The sequence below is a fragment of the Myotis lucifugus genome, unplaced genomic scaffold (genome assembly GCF_000147115.1).
Source record: "Myotis lucifugus unplaced genomic scaffold, Myoluc2.0 scaffold_9, whole genome shotgun sequence".
Lineage (NCBI taxonomy): Eukaryota > Metazoa > Chordata > Mammalia > Chiroptera > Vespertilionidae > Myotis > Myotis lucifugus.
The window spans coordinates 11,090,495-11,107,210 of NW_005871057.1; the positions used below are offsets into that span (position 1 = coordinate 11,090,495).

The 16,716-nt window shown below is 42.5% G+C and overlaps 1 pseudogene; it reads right to left on the reverse strand.

Moving 5' to 3' along the window:
• Positions 1 to 1,751: 1,751 nt before the first annotated feature.
• Positions 1,752 to 4,518, reverse strand: LOC102443048 (annotated as a pseudogene).
• Between the last annotated feature and the right edge of the window lie 12,198 nt (positions 4,519 to 16,716).

The window sequence follows — 16,716 nt, forward strand, 5'->3', positions numbered from 1 at the left end:
TGGATGCTATAATGCTCACTGACCACCAGGGGGCAGATGCTCAAGGCAGGAGCTGCCCTCTGGTGGTCAGTGTGCTCCCGCAGGGGAGTGCCACTCAGCCAGAAGCCAGGCTCATGGCTGGTGAGCGCAGCGGTGGTGGCAGGAGCCTCTCCTGTTTTCATGGCAGCGCTAAGGATATCTGACTGACGGCTTAGGCTCACTCCCAGTGCTTAAGCCCGTCAGTAGGACATCCCCCAATGGGTTCTGGACTGCAAGAGGGCTGAGGAACACCCCCCCACACCCCCCGAATGCATGAATTTCATGCACCAGGCCTCTAATCTGTATATATAAAAGCCTAAGTGGCCCTTACGACCTGTCAGCTGAACGACTGGTTGACTGGTTGCTATGATGCGCACTGACCTGCAGGGGGAAGACACTCAACACAGGAGCTGTGCCCTGGTGGTCAGTGCACTCCCACAGCCAATCTCCCGTGGCCAGCCACCTTCCCGTGGTCCCTCCCCCTGCCCAGCCAGCCCCTATAGGGACTGGACAAGATGCCCCGATAGGCCCTGATCACCAGCCAGGCTGAGGGACCCCACCTGTGCACAAATTTGTGCACCAGGCCTCAAGTGTAAATATAAAATTACAACTCATAGCTTGTACATTGCTAAAAATGAATATCAATGTAGATCTGTAGCAGGAAAGGTTGATAAGCAATTTCCAAATAAAGAATTGCTTTGGGGTCAGTTGTGAAAGATGATAATTTATTAGGAAAAGAGAACTAACTAGTGAGGAGCATCTCCTCCCTGCCAAATGTTTTACATATCTACTTTTAAGTCCCATAAGAGTTGCATGAGATAACTTTTAATTGCCCTAGTTAATAAAAATAGAACCAATTCAAGAACTTCCCCAAGATCATACAGTTGGTAAGTGGTAGAGCCAGAATTCGAGCCCAGTTTTGTATGACTTTGAAATCTGTGTACTTGAGATGACAGCATCTTATTCCCCAACAAGACAGCACAACTCAAGATCCAATGCATGAAGTTCCCTTTTATATGTAGAGGCATAGGAGAAATCTTCCTGGCCTCCAGCCAGGAGTCAATTATTTAAAAAAAAATTAAATTAATTAAACTTTTTTGTTAATCCTCACGGGAGGATATTGTTTCCATTGATTTCAGAGAAAGTGGAAGTGAGGAGGGAGGAGGATAGAGGAGAGAGAAAGACAAACATTGATGTGAGAGACCTACATCAATTGGTTGCTTCCCATACATACCCCACCTGGGGCAGGGAATCTGCAACCCAGTTACATGCCCTTGACTGGAATTGAACCCATAGCCTTTGGATTGTGGGCCAGTGCTCTAATCACTGATCAACACTGGACTGGCCAGGGCAGGAGTCCCTTATTATAAACACCTCCTGAGAAATTGGTGGGGTTTTTTTTTTTAAATATTCATGTATTTATTCTCAGAACATACAAACTCATCTTTTCAGAGAATAGAAAACAGAAATTTTACTCAGTGACTTCAAGATGGACACAGCCGGCTCACCCTGACCCACATCTAAAAAACTTCCCTGGGTGAGGGAGGCCTGGGGTGCACAGCACCCCTTGGCACAGGGCCGTGCACGGCTCTAAACAAGGCTCTCACCTTGTTTTATAATCCAAAAGGGCAAATGCTATCAAAATGACAATGAGTCCAAGGTTCATAATCCTCACAGTGCCGATCCCCTGGGTCATCTAGGGCAACAATGTTGCTGCAGCTTATGCAGTCAAATCTGTGCGAAGAAACCCTCCCAGCAGCCTGGGAGGCAAAGCCATTGGCTGGCTCTGACACTGGCAATCCCCAAGTCAGCCAGAGGGGCAGAGCTGGGCCCAAACCTGTGGTAATTTGTTCTCCCTGTCTCCTGCAGCAGCTTCCCTCCTTTGCAGCCCACGCTCAGGCCTTCAAACCTGAGGGTCTAGCCAAGCAGTCTGAATTTTTCCTAAGCCCCCGTAAGAGTGAGGACCTGGAAAAGGAGATGTGAGGGTCCTGAAGAACAGGCTTCAGAGCCTGCCTTGAAGCCGGTGGGAAGGGTGCTGTGTCAGGCAAAGATGGTCTCTTCCCGGCGCTTCTTGGTGAGGATGGTGCCTGGTTTGTGCTGGGCATCTGGGTGGTTGGCTAGCTCTGGGGGGCAGGAAGACACCGGGCTCTCCAGGATGGCTTGCTTCAGCTCATAGAACACAGCAGAGTCCTCTTTGGTGAGGAAGTTGATGGCTACACCACTCTTGCCTGCTCGTCCCGTGCGGCCAATGCGGTGAATATAATCTTCAATGTTTTTGGCCATATTATAGTTGACCACCATAGACACATCTTGGATGTCAATACCACGACCTGCCACATCTGTAGCCACCAAAATGTCCTTGGCCCCAGCCTTGAGGTTAGACAGTGCAAATTCTTGCTGCTCCTGGCCTTTTCCACCATGCAATGTACAAGCATTGTACCCCATCTTCTCCAGGGATTTGGCCAAAACATCACAGCCCTTCTGGTTGACGAAAATGATGATGGGTGGGTCAAAGCCTTGCTCCAAGATTGCCAGCAGCTTTTTCCTCTTCTCTGACTCTGACATGAGAAAGACCTTCTGTTCCACACGTTCATGGGGCTTGCCTGCAGAGCCGATGTACACCACAGCAGGTCGCCGAAGATAGCTCCGTGCCAGACGCTCCACGGCTGGGGGCATGGTGGCCGTGAACATGACCGTTTGGCGGTACGTATGTTTTCCTGACTCAAAGTTGGCCAACATCTTCTCAGGGTCCTCAGCCTCATCCGTGTCAGGCTTCTGGTTGGTGACAGGCATGTACTCCAGGATCTTCTGGACGTCTGGCTCAAAACCCATGTCAATCATCCTATCTGCCTCATCTAGAACCACGTAGGTACAGTGGCTCGGCACCAGATAGCGGTTTTCCAGCACATCAATCAGACGTCCTGGGGTAGCAATCACAATCTCACAACCCATGCGCAGCCTGAAGCCCTGGTCTTCTCTGGAGATGCCGCCAATGACAGCCACAGTGCGGATGCCTAGTGGCTTCCCAAACTTGATGGTTTCTTCCTCAATCTGCTGAGCCAACTCACGGGTGGGGGCCAGGATGATAGCATAAGGGCCCTGGTCTGACTCTTCGATCCTGTCAATTTTGGGAAGAGTAGTGATCCAGACCAGCAACGGGATAAGGAAGGCTGCTGTCTTGCCGCTGCCAGTCTCAGCCACACCAATGATGTCACGATTCTGTAGCCCAATGGGAATTGCCTGACGCTGGATAGGTGTTGGTTCCTTGTAGCCACACTTATCAATGACCTCCAAGATGTGTGGGGGCAGAGAAGAGTCTTTCCATGATCGGATGGGATTAGGGATCTTGCCACCTTTGGTGGTAATGCTGTAGTCCTCACGGAAGATCCGCCAGTCCCTCTCCGTCCTCTCATCTAACTTTTTCTGGGACCAATGACGATCATCCCAGCGCTGCTCGGCTTCCTTCTTACGAAGTTTGCGGAGTCTTGCCTCCTCCTGCTCCTTTTCTTCCAGTGTCCTCCTCTTCTCCATTAGGTCTCCATAGAAACGTGACTGTTCTCGTTTCTGCTGCTTTAGGTCGATGCCTTCAATGAAGCCTCGCCCCAACAACTGCACCTGGTCCCGTTCTCTGTACAGTGGGTTGTAGTTGATAGATGTGTCCTCAGATGCCTCCCACTCAAAGACAAACTTGCAGTCATTGAAATGCCTCGTTCGGCGCCGCTTCTTAATGCCACTCAGGTAACGCTCCTGAATGGCAGGCAGTTCCTTGCTCCTATCCTTCTCCTCTCGGATCTTCTGCCGCCCTTCCTCATCCTCATTTCCATTGGTCTCCTGTTCCATCCTCTCCCTGCGTTCCCGTCGTTCTCGCTCCTGAGGGTCTTCCAACATTTTCCTGCCCAAGTCTCTAAACTGTTTCCTTTTCTTCCTCTCTTCTTCAAGCATCTTCTGCCGCTCTCCCACCTCCTGCTGCCGTCGCTTCAGGGCTTCCGCCTCTCGTTCTGCTGTGGACAGGAACTTGGGCTTAGCCTCAGCTTCTTCCTCAGCCTTTTTCTTGGCCAGAAGTTCCTCTAGGGATAATGACTGGGCCTTAGGCTTCTCATCACCATGTTCATCCTCATCATCCTTCTTAGAGTCTCTGTCTTTCCAAGATTTAAAATCTTTTCCTCCTCCAGGAGATAAACTGGATCGTTTCCGGTCCTTGTCCCGTCTGTGCCCATCCTTATCCTGATCTCGGTCCTTCTTATTCCGATCCCGCTCCTTATCTCGCTCTCGGTGCCGGTGCCGTCGTTCTCTTCCCATAGACTTGGACCGGGAACGGGAGCGAGACCGGCTTCCCCCTCGATGCCTATCCCTTGACCGATGCCACTTTCTGTCTTTAGAAGGGGAAGATTTCCGATCCTGGTCTCTATCCCGTTCTCTGTCAGGTGACCAAGATCGCTTCCTTTCCTCCTTGGAAGGTGACACATCACGGTCCTTCTTGTCAGCCAACTCTCCTGCCATCCTTTTATTAGTATAGATTGCCTTTCTGTGGTTAGTTGTTGGGGTCCAACCCCAGCAGGTCCAGGGGTTCCCAAAGGTGTGGATGGAGTCCGTGAAGAAGGAATGACACTGAGACAGTGTTCAGTTGATCATCATAGCCAGGTTCTCTAGCCAGGATCTCCAGCCAAGTTCTGTCTTTATTGTCTTGTTACATCTGTATTTATACCAGTTGATTTTAATCCTATCAATTCTATTCCAAAGGTTAGGGCATTTCTTATCTCCATTCCAAGGTTACTCTATTGTTCTATTAAGCTACAAGGAAGTAACTGAAGGAGAGTATCCTAAGTAAAGATTATGTAGCTTAAGCATGATTGTTCATAGTTAAAGTGATTAATTACCTGCCTGGCACTTAGTTAAGGGGTTTTATTCCCTCCCTAACTCCAGGGAAAAAGCCTCACCTGGGGAAACAACCTTTCTCGGGGAGGTGGTCTTGTTTAAAACACATAGCATTAAGAGGGGGAGCAAACATGTTAAGAACAGTATGCCATATACACCAGGTCCCTTGAAACATATGCTGTGCAGATGTTTCTTCCCTGCAGCGACTGTGTCAAGCAGCAAGGATGGACCGACTTCCGGCAGTTAGTTTTTGTATATATTCATTTCTAAAAGTATATAACTAATATGCCTTATTTTAAAATTTAGACTGCAAGAGTATTAAAAGAGATGTTAGTGAATAAATAGTGTACTTCTACCTCTAGAAACATCCTGTATTGCTTATCTTAGGAGTCTGTTAGGTCTGCCAGCCCACCAGAATCAGTCAACACACAAACCTAAGGGGATATGTTCTCTTGAGCTCACAAAAAAAGCTCAAAAGCGGGGAGGGCTGTCTAACTTTGAGATTTGGTATTATAGTTACCATTTCAAGGAAAAACTAAATTTAACTGGAGAAACAGAAAGGTACTTCTAGTTATACAATGGGAAAAGCTTGAAGGGTACATAGGACCTCCATGAACTTTTTTATTTTTTTGCAACTTCCTATAAACCTATAATTATTTCAGAAGAAAGAAGAAAGGTAGATACCAAAAACTACAGGTTGTAGACATTCTGACTGGCATTCCCTACTCAGATTTTCACAGTCTTGATCATTACCCAGTCCCATGAAAGGTTTGCGCAGGAATTAAGTCTTGTTCCCTTTTGCCTGGGAACACTGAACACTGCCACACTGTCAACTGTCTTTCAGACTACAAAATCTCCTTCACTTCACTTGCTAAAACAGCAGCAAGTCTGAATCTGCCTCTACCCCATCATCATCATCATCATCATCATCACAACCATCATCACAACCATCATCACCATCCCCAACTTGGGATAAATTTCTCAGAACTTATTTTAGCCTCAAATGGTTCAGCTAGAATATCAGTCCCCTAAGCTTTAGTTTACAACCCCCTTTTCCAATGTCATACCCTGCCATATATCTTTAAGAAGGGAGAACTTACAAAGAAAAGAAAAATGAACAAGTAGCACTTTCAAAAGGTGGAGAAACATCCCATTTTATCTCACGACTGCCTGAGAAATGACTGAATGTTCTATATCAGTACCTCAAATTATATTGATGTCTCTACCACATACAGCCCTAAGAAAACACTCCAGAAGAAAGGCTATTTTCTCTAGAAAGCATCCTAGACATCATTAATTGTTTCAATAAATATTACTCGAGCACCTGATAGGTGCCAGAAACTGTTCTGTGTACCAGAGATATACCTATAAACAAAACAAAGTCTCAGATCTCTAACACTTAAATTCCAATAAAGCAGACAACAGTTAAGTAATAAGTTCAAATAGTAACAAGAACTAATGAAGAGAATAAAACAGATATAATGGGGAGAGGTATGAGCAAGAGTCAAGAAAGTGCAGGAAAAGAATTTTTCACATGCACTGTAAGCTGAGATTTTAATGATGGGAAAGAGAGAGCCTACAAAAAACAGGTAAAAGAACATACTGGGTAGAAGCAATTATTAAGGGACTGGGCAGGAATTAGCTTAGCATGTTTGCCAATTAAGAACAGACTTGTGTTGCCCTGACCGGTTTGGCTCAGTGGATGGAGCGTCGGCCTGCGGGCTGAATGGTCCCAGGTTCGATTCCGGTCAAGGGCATCTACCTTGGTTGTGGGCACATCCTGGTGGAGGGTATGCAGGAGGCAGCTGATTGATGTTTCTCTTTCATCGATGTGTCTAACTCTCTATCCCTCTCCCTTCCTCGCTGTAAAAAATCAATAAAATATATTTAAAAAAATAAAAAATGAAAACAGACTTGTGTGAGTCTGGCCGGTGTGGCTCAGTGGCTGAGCATTGACTTGTGAACTAGGAGGCTGTGGTTTTTGAAATTGGTGTGTTTTAACTTGAGGACTTTCTCTCTCTCTCTCTCTCTCTCTCTCTCTCTCTCTCTCTCTCTCTCTCTCTCTTTCTTTCTTTCTTTCTTTCTTTCTTTTTCTTTTATCCTCACCTGAGGATATGTTTCCATTGATTTTTAGAGAATGTGGAAGAGAAAGGGAAAGACAGAGAGAAATATCAAAGTGAGAGGAACACTTTCATTGGTTGCCTCCTGCATGAGCCCTGACCTGGGCCTTGGCCAGGGAGGAGCCTGCAACCTAGGTACATGCCCTTGCTCAGAATTGAACCCAGACCCTGCGGTTGGCATGCAAGGCATTATCCACTGAACCAAACCAGCTAGGGCAGGATATGACATTTCTGAGCCCTCCAGCAGTGGACCTTTGTTTTTTTCTCCAGGAGTGAGGTGGAAAAACCCTACATCACCTTCTTGGATTCTTATTACCCAAGTTACTAAGAATATTACCAGTGGCATATAGAGAGCTTAGCCAATGAGCGGTCAGAAAAGGTGTTTCCTCTGTAGTTCACTCCCATCGCCGGCTCCACCCCTGTCCAGGCCCCTCCAATCACCAGCTTTGCCCCTGCCCCCTCCGATTGCCAGCTCCGCCCCTGGCCCCCCCACCTGCCTCCCCTGCCACCTGCCTGGCCAACAGGCCTGGACACTTCAGCGGTGGGGCTGAGGGGACTGGGCACTGCCATTGTGGCTATGGGAGTGGCCATCTTTGTGACAGAGTGACAATTAATTTGCATATTACCCTTTTATTAGATAGGATTCTCTATGCTGTACTGTTTTGTAGCTAATAATTTGTAATTTTTAATCCCTTCACTTCTATTACCCAGTCTCCCAAACCCTCTTCCCTCTGGCAACCACTAGTTTTCTCTCTATGTCTATGAGTCTATTTCAATTTTGTTTGTTCATTTATTTTGTTTTTTAGATTCCACATATAAGTGAAATCATCTAGTATTTGTCTTTCTCTGACTGACTTATTTTACTGAGCATAATCCCTTTAAGTCCATCCATGCTGTAATTAAAAAATAATTTAATTATTTTTTATGGTCAAGTAATATTCCATTATATATATGAACATATCTTTTTCTTCTAGCATTCCTCTTACAATATTTAGAGTCAAATTTGTAGCCCATCTCTAACAAAGTGGAAAATTTGCTTTATTGATTTTTTTCATTCAAATCTGCTTCTGCTTTTATGTTAACTTTTTCCTGTGCTTTGTTCCATTTTTGCATGCAAATATTTTGTTAGTTTATTTCATTGCATTGTTATGAAGTACCTGCTTTAAAATCTTACTATAACAAGGCTAAGAAGTGATCTAAAGAATAAAATAAAAATCCAAACATAAGATCATTCAGTCAAAACATGACTTTAAGAATGAAGAATTAACTTAAAAATAATAAACTCATAACCTATAGAAATATATGTAACAACATAATTATACTTACTATATTCTTCATTGTTGATGATAGTAACCAAAACATTTGCCTCTTATTTGTAAGGAATGGGCAAACTACATAGGAAGAATTTGTCTGTTTATAGGAATGGATATTCTTCTTCTTTTTTTTTTTTTTTTTTTTTACAGCCAGTTATATGTACTCAAGGCCTGGGGGTAAAAAGATGAATAAGATTATTCTGTACCTGAAGTTACAGATAATTGCTGTAAAGAGTGATTAGTGCTATAACAGACACTTGTCAAGACCTTCTGAAAGTAACACAATAAAATGAATAAATGCTTAGCCTTTAAAAAGAGACCTGGTTTAAGGTAGTTCTTTAGTGTATTATATTCCTAGGGCTGCTGTAACAACTTACCACAAAGTAGGTGGCTTAAAACTCAGAAATTTATATTTTCACAATTCTAGAGGACAGAAATCTAATATCAAACTGTTAGAGTCAGTTCCCTCTGGAGGTTCTGAGGGAGAATCTTTCCTAGTTTCTGATGCCTCTGGCAATCCTCTATGTTCCCTGGCTTGTGGACGATGCATTGCTCCCATCTCCACCTCTGTTGTCTGTCATATGGCTTTCTTCCCTGTGTCTTTGCATGATCTTCTTCTAAAATTATATCTGCAAAGATCCTATTTACAATTAAAGTCATGTTCTGAGAATCTGAGCGGACATGAAATACGGAGGAACACTCTTCAGCCCAGTATACTCACTTACTAGTCACAGGAGTATAAACAAAAACTTAACTTTGTTATTCCTCATCTGTAAAATGGCGATGATAATAGTAGTTATCACCTAAATTGTTAGGATATTTAAATAAAACATATGGAATACTCAGCATACTATTTAGCACAAAGTAATTGATGAATAAATGTGTGCTAGTAGTAGTTTTGAGAATTATTGAGTTCACTTCTTCCTTGTAATGATCATGTTTTGTCAACTAGTATTTGAGAGTTGTACCAATTTTGTTTTCCAGTCTATGATATCCATCCAGCTGAATAATTTAGATTACTCCTAAAACTTTGCAGTGGAAAACTCTTGTACGTTAGCAAGAACTCTCTGAGGAGTACCAGTATGCCAAGTGTTGCACAATCCTAAGGATTGGAAATGTCCAAGTCATGTATCAAAAATGTGAGCATGTGGAAATAGGTCACTTAAATTTGATCTTTAGAAAGTGTACAACTATTTTCAACTTCTCTAGTGATTTTTTAGTCACTGTTATAAAGCCAGAGAGTCATTCTGATCTCCAAGATCCAATTTCTTATTAAATAAAAAAAATATTTCCTGAATATTTTAGCCTGCCTTTTTCTTGATTTTTAATAGACCTTATTTTTAGAGCAGTTTCAGTTTACAGCAATACTGAACAGAAGGCACAGAGGTTTTCCATATACTCACTGCCCCCACACATGCAAAATCCCTTATTGTAAACATTCCCCACCAGAGTAGTACATTTGTTACAACTGATTGACACACCATTATCATCCAAAGTCTATAGTTTACATTGGGATTCACTCTTGGTGTTTTACAGTCTATGTATTTAGACAAATTTATAATAATGTGTATATAATCATAGCATCATAAAGAGTAGTTTCATTGCCCTAAAAGTCCTCTGTGTTCTGCTTATTCATCACTCCCTTCCCACTAGTCCATGGCATCCCACTAATCCCAGTGATCTTTTCACTGTTTCTATAGTTTTTTCTTTTTCCATAATATCATATAGTTATAATGATACAGTTAGATAGCCTTTTCAGATTGGCTTCTTTCACTTAGTAATATGCATTTAACTCTTCTCTACAACTTTTTCTGGCCCGGTAGCTTATGTCTTTTTAGTGCTAAATAATACACCACTGTCTGGTTGTACCACAGTTTATCCAATCACCTACCAGAGGACATCTCGGCTGCTTCTAAGACTTAGCAGTTATGAATACGCTGCCTTAAACATCCATGTGTAGGTTTTTGTATGGACATATGTTTTCAATTCCTTTGAGTAGAAACCAAGGAATGTGATTGCTGTATCGTATGGTAAAAGTATGTTTAGTTTTGTAAGAAACTGTCAAACTATCTTCCAAAGTGGTTGTACCTTTTTGCATTCCCACCAGCAATGAATGGGAGTTCTTATTGCTTCACATCCTCTCCAGCATTTAGTGGTGTGAGTGTTCTGGATTTTGGTCATTCTAATAAGCGTAGAGGGGTATCTCATTGTTGTTTTAATTTTCATGTCACAGATCACTATGATTGGGACATCTTTCCATATGCTTATTTGCCTTTTATATATATTATTTGGTGAAGTGTCTGTTAATGTCTCGGCCCATTTTTAAATCTAGTACATTTCCTTATTGTTGAATTTTAAGCCTTCTTTGTATATTTTAAATAACGATCCTTTATCATATATGTCTTTTGCAAATATATTCTCCAAGTCTATGGCTTGTCTTTTTATTCTCTTGACATTGTCCTTCACATATCAGAAGTTAATTTTAATAAAGCTGAGCTTATTAATTATTTTCTTCATGGATTATGTCTTTGGTGTTGGATTTAAAAAATTATTGCAATGCCCAAGATCATCTAGGTTTTTTTTTTTTAATCCTCACCTGAGGATATTTTTCCATTGATTTTTAGAGAGAATGAAAGAGAGAGGAGACGAAAGACAGAGATAAATATCGACGTGAGAGAAACATCGATTGGTTGCCTCCTTCACACGCCCTGACCAGAGCCCAGGCCAGGGAGGAGCCTGCAACCAAGGAGCCCTTGACCAGAATCAAACCCGGGACCCTTCAGTCCACGGGTTGACACTCTATCCACTGAGTCAAACAGGCTAGAACACCTAGGTTTTTAATCTATGTTATCTTCTATGAGTTTTATAGTTTTGCACTTTACATTGAGGTCTGTGATCTGTTTTGAATTAACGTTTGTGAAGAGTGTATGATCTATGTCTAGATTCATTTCCTGCATGTGAGTATCCAGTTGTTCTAGCATCATTTGTTGTCAAACTGTATATGTTGACAAGCTATAGCAAGTCTGAAGTCAAATACTGTCTGTCTTCCCACTTTATTATTCTCCTTCAACTTGGCTAATTTGGGTCCTTTCTCTCTTCATATAAACTTTAGAATCAGTTTATCAGTATCCACAAAATACTTTTTTTTTTTGGATTTTGATTGGGATTGCATTGAATCTATAGATCAAGTTGGGAAGAACTGACATCTTTTTTTAATATTTTTTTTGATTTTTTACAGAAAGGAAGGGAGAGGGATAGAGAGTTAGAAACATCGATGAGAGAGAAACATTCATCAGCTGCCTCCTGCACACCCCCTACTGGGATGTGCCTGTAACCAAGGTACATGCCATTGACCAGAATCAAACCTGGGACCCTTCAGTCCGCATGCCGACACTCTATCCAGTGAGCCAAACCGGCTAGGGCAAGAACTGACATCTTGACAATATTGAGTCTTCCTGTATGTGAACACGGAATATCTCTCCATTTATTGAGTTCTTTTTAATTTTTTTTCTATCAGAATTTTATAGTATTTCCTCATATAGATCTTGTATATATTTTGTTAGGTTTATACCCAAGTATTTAATTTTTGGGGGTGCTAATGTAAATGTTACTGTGTTTTTATTTTTAAATTCCATTTGTTCATTGCTGGTACATAGAAAAGTGGCTGACTTTTGTACATTAACCTTGTGGTATAGACTGAATGTTTGAGTTCCTCAAAATTCATATGTTGAAAGCTAATTCTCAAAGTGACGGGATTAGGAGGCAGGGCTTTGGGGGAGATGATTAGGTCCTGAGAGCAGAGCTTCCATGTATGAGATTAGTGCCCTTATTAAAGAGATCCCAGAGAGCTCCCTTGGTCCTTTTGAGGACATAAGAGGAAGACAACCATCTACAAACCAGGAAGTGGGCACTCACCCGACAATCAACCTGCTGGTGCTTTAATGTTCAACTGCCCAGCCTCTAGAACTGTGAGAAATAAATTTCTGTTATATATAAGCCACTCAGTCTATGGAGTTTTGTTATAGCAGCCCTAACAGACTAAAACACCTTGTTTCCTATAACTTTGCTGTAATTATCAGTTCCAGGAGGTTAGTTTCCTTTTGGAAATTGATCTGATCAACCTAGACCAATTAAGAAAAGAATTATAAATTAGAACTAATGTTTATGGAGTGTCTACTTATATGTACAGTGTTGTTCTAGGAACTAGGGAATACCGTACATCCATAAAAATAGGTAAATTCTCTACCTTCATGGTGCTTTCCTTCTACTGGAGACAATAGATCATGTATGAATAAACTTGCAATGTCTGGTATTAGTGTTCTGAAAGGAAAAAAGAAGGAAAGGGAATGAATGAGGTTTGCTTCTTTAGACAGGTTGAGAAGAGAAGGCTTTATGGGGAGAATATGGCATTTCAGGAGGACCACAATTGAAACGAGGGAGCTGGACATTCAAGGATCTTCGAAAGGACATTCCAGGAAAAAGGAAAAGCAAGATCTAATAGTCTGAGAAGAGAAGGTACTTGCTATGTTCCAGAAACAGCAAGGGGCTTGAACAGGGTGAGCTAGGGCAGGTACAGGGGTGGGGTAGGATAGAATGGACCGGAGGGAATTACATTAAAGATAGTCAGGGCCAGATGAAGGGCACATTTTCAACTGAATATATGGCCATAGGTTGAATGGGTCAGGTTAAAAAAAAGAATGAGTAAAAGTAAATTAGATAATATTTTGAAAAATATATGGGTAAGATAGAAAAGAAATTGAAATTGGAAACACAAAGCTACCTAGATTGGCTTGGCTAGATCTTTGCTTTCAGCTACCATTTCATGAAGAGACACTATGTGCTCAATATCCTGCTCACATTCTGAACATACCTGGTGAGAAAAGAATTATTGATTTTATTTTATATACATAGATTAATTTATGTCATGAAAGAGTATTGTTAGCAATTATAAATATAATGATGCAGGTTCAGAGAGGTAAAGAACTTGATCAAAGTTACACAATTAAGTGGCAGTATGTTGGGGTCCAGCCCCAGCAGGTCCAGGGGTTCCCAAAGGTGTGGACGGAGTTGGCGAAGAACGAATGACATGGAGACAGTGTTCAGTTGATCAGCAGCCTAGCCAGGTTCTCTAGCCAGGTTCTCTAGCCAGGTTCTAGCCAGGTTCTCTCTTTATTCTCCTGTTACATCTGTATTTATACCATTTGATTTTAATCCTATCAATTCTATTCCAAAGGTTAGGGCGTTTGTTATCTCCATTCCAAGGTCACTACTCTATTGTTCTGTTAAGCTACAAAGAAGTAACTAAAGGAGATTATCTTAAGTAAAGATTATGTAGCTTACGAGTGATTGCTCCTAGTTAAAGTGATTAACTACCCGCCTGGCACTTAGTTAAGGGGTTTTACTGATTTATTCCCTTCCTTAGTCCTGTTAATCCCTAACTCCAGGGAAAAATCCCCACCTGGGGAAACAACCTTTCTCGGAGAGGTGACCTTGGTTAAAACACATAGCGCTAAGAAGGGGAGCAAACATATTAAGAACAGTATGCCATATACGCCAGGTTTCTTGAAACATATGCTGTGCAGATGTTTCTTCCCTGCAGCGACTGTGCCAAGCAGCAAGGATGGACCGGCTTCCGGCAGCAGTATATTTTAATCAAGATTTAAAAGGTCATGTTGTTCTTTATTACTATGATTCAAAAGGTCATGTTGTTCTTTATTACTATGAATCATCAAAAATTTATTTTGACAAAGCATCTTTTCCCCATGAAGTATCTGAGTTATGCCTTCAAGATGCTAGTTATCCTCATTGCAGACATCACACTCAAGGCTCTTGTCCTTTTCCTGAAGCTTGGTGCCCAGCACCTTTGCTGCCTCTACTACAAGGGATTTATCACCTTCCTCTATGGCTACTTCTCAGGCCAGGAAACTCAATGTCTTCCCCCACTGTCTCCTAATCCCTTGAGGAAAACTTGATGATTAAACTAACCCTGCAGAAGAAACCTGTTTGTCTAAAAACAAAGTTTGTTTGACAAAGGTGATAATGTGGGTCTCATGTGAGCAGGAACATCATTTCATTTCAAGAAGTTAAGGTTGACCTGAAGATCCAGTAAAAGAAAGTAAAGGCAGAATGAGGATAGGCATAGTTACCACAAAAACAGGATTCTTCTTGGCACAATTCTTTTACACTATTAATCTAGATGCTGTCCAGTTTCAAACATTTCCCTCTTGGCTGTCATCTCCCAGTTTGTCCCAACACCATTGACTCATCTGTCAGTAACTTTTTCACTGAGGATTTTGACACTTTTTTTTTCACCCTTCTTCTAATAGTTTTCCAACAACCATAATCAATTTCTATGTGTATGACTCTAGGTCAGTGGTCGGCAAACTGCGGCTTGGCAAACCGCGGCTTGAGAGCCACATGCGGCTCTTTGGCCCCTTGAGTGTGGCTCTTCCACAAAATACCAGCTCTTCCACTGTGCTGGGCTGCATATCTGGTGCTTTGGCCAGACGGGTCATGCTGTGCTGTCTGTTCCTAAAACACATAGATAGGAAGGTACTGACATCAGGCCAGGCCTTGAGATATGGTCTCATAGCCCCTTCCCAGCACGCAGGCCTTCTTTCTCAGAAGGCCCGGAAGTCTCATTCTAAATTTGGGAGACAAAGGACTGGAAAAAGTATAAATAAAGAGAGTTTCCTCCATATTGGGGGCCCAGAATTTGAAAGACACATTTTTCTCTGGGCCTCCACAAAATTTAATAATAAAATGTAACTCTTGCAGTCAGCGCTGCAGTTCAGCCTTTGCTTCGGCAGGGTGCTATAGCTGTAGTCAGCTGGCCAGCTTAATAAAGGCTCTTAAATTTAAATTCTGAGTCGATGGTCTATCTCGCTGAGTAAACCCATAACACCACAAAATACTGACTTCTGCGCATGGACCCACGAAAGTTTCAATAACACTGTATACGTGCGCGCCCGCACGTGTGTATAGTAATATTATGGTACTTAATGTTAGCACCTTAGAATGTAAGACTTAAAGCAGGGGTCCTCAAACTTTTTAAACAGGGGGCCAGTTCACTGTCCCTCAGACTGTTGGAGGGCCGGACTATAGTTTAAAAAAAAACTATGAACAAATTCCTATGCACACTGCACATATCTTATTTTGAAGTAAAAAAACAAAACGGGAACAAATACAATATTTGTATTTGCATGTGGCCCACGGGCCGTAGTTTGAGGACCCCTGACTTAAAGCATGTAACCCTGTGTGGACTGTTATAGTAATTATTATAGTACCTAATGTTAGATATAGGAATACTGTGTGAGACCCAAGAATGCACCCTTATAACCCAACTAGTACTGGTAAACAACCTATCTGATGGGAACGCCCAAAGCCTGTACACACCCATAGATTAACAGACCCTGGGTGGATCCACACATGGCAGCCGCTGATAACACACACACCAACGAAGACCACGCCTATAGAGGGGTATATAACCAGACAGTCTGATTGACCCAGCAGCGCACAGCTCTCCTGACGCCAGAGCGTGAGGACCTGTGTGTGCTCACGTCTCGGTTCCCAGCACGAAACTCTGCCCAATTGTCGATCGACGAAAGAGCCAGCAGCCAATGGCGCTGTCTACCCCTTTGTGTGTGTCAGCAATCATCGCTGGGTGGATCCTTCCCAGCGTCTGAGACCCATGAGGAACTGGTAAATAACCCCCCTGTGTGCTTGCATCTAACCTGTTTGTCTGTGTGTAATTTCTCCGGCTCGGCTCAGATCTCGGTGCTGTCTCTGTGAAAGTGTCTGACCAGAAGGTATTGGCACAAGCCTCAAGCGGATGGTCCAGATCACCTGTGCATGTCCCACTTAGGAGCAGCACCTATATGGGAACCCCACACCTCGACATAGGTGACGGGCCTTAAATATATAAGAAATAGAAGCAATTTGGGACAACATGGTATTCTGTGGAAGAGCCACACTCAAGGGGCCAAAGAGCCGCATGTGGCTCACGAGCCACGGTTTGCCGACCACGGCTCTAGGTCCATTTCCTTGCTCTACTTACATTAATAACCTTCACCTATAACCATTCTCATGGCTATCTACACCTACATCTTGAATCCTGTGATTTCTCTCTCTCAGTGAGCTTCCTACCTCTTCTGTTTCCTTCATTTGAGTAAGTTTGGTTTTTGCTTTCATTACAGGATTTCCTTTTTCCCAATTTGTTTATTATCAGCTTCTAGTTTATTAGAGTCTAGGCTTCATTTTCTGCTTATCAGATCCACTTTCAATGCTATAAATACCTTTCCACGTTGGTAAAATCAGATCATGCCTCAATCTGTTCCAACTCCTCTTCTGAGTTTCTGAAAATATCACTAATATTTCACATTTATGGCATT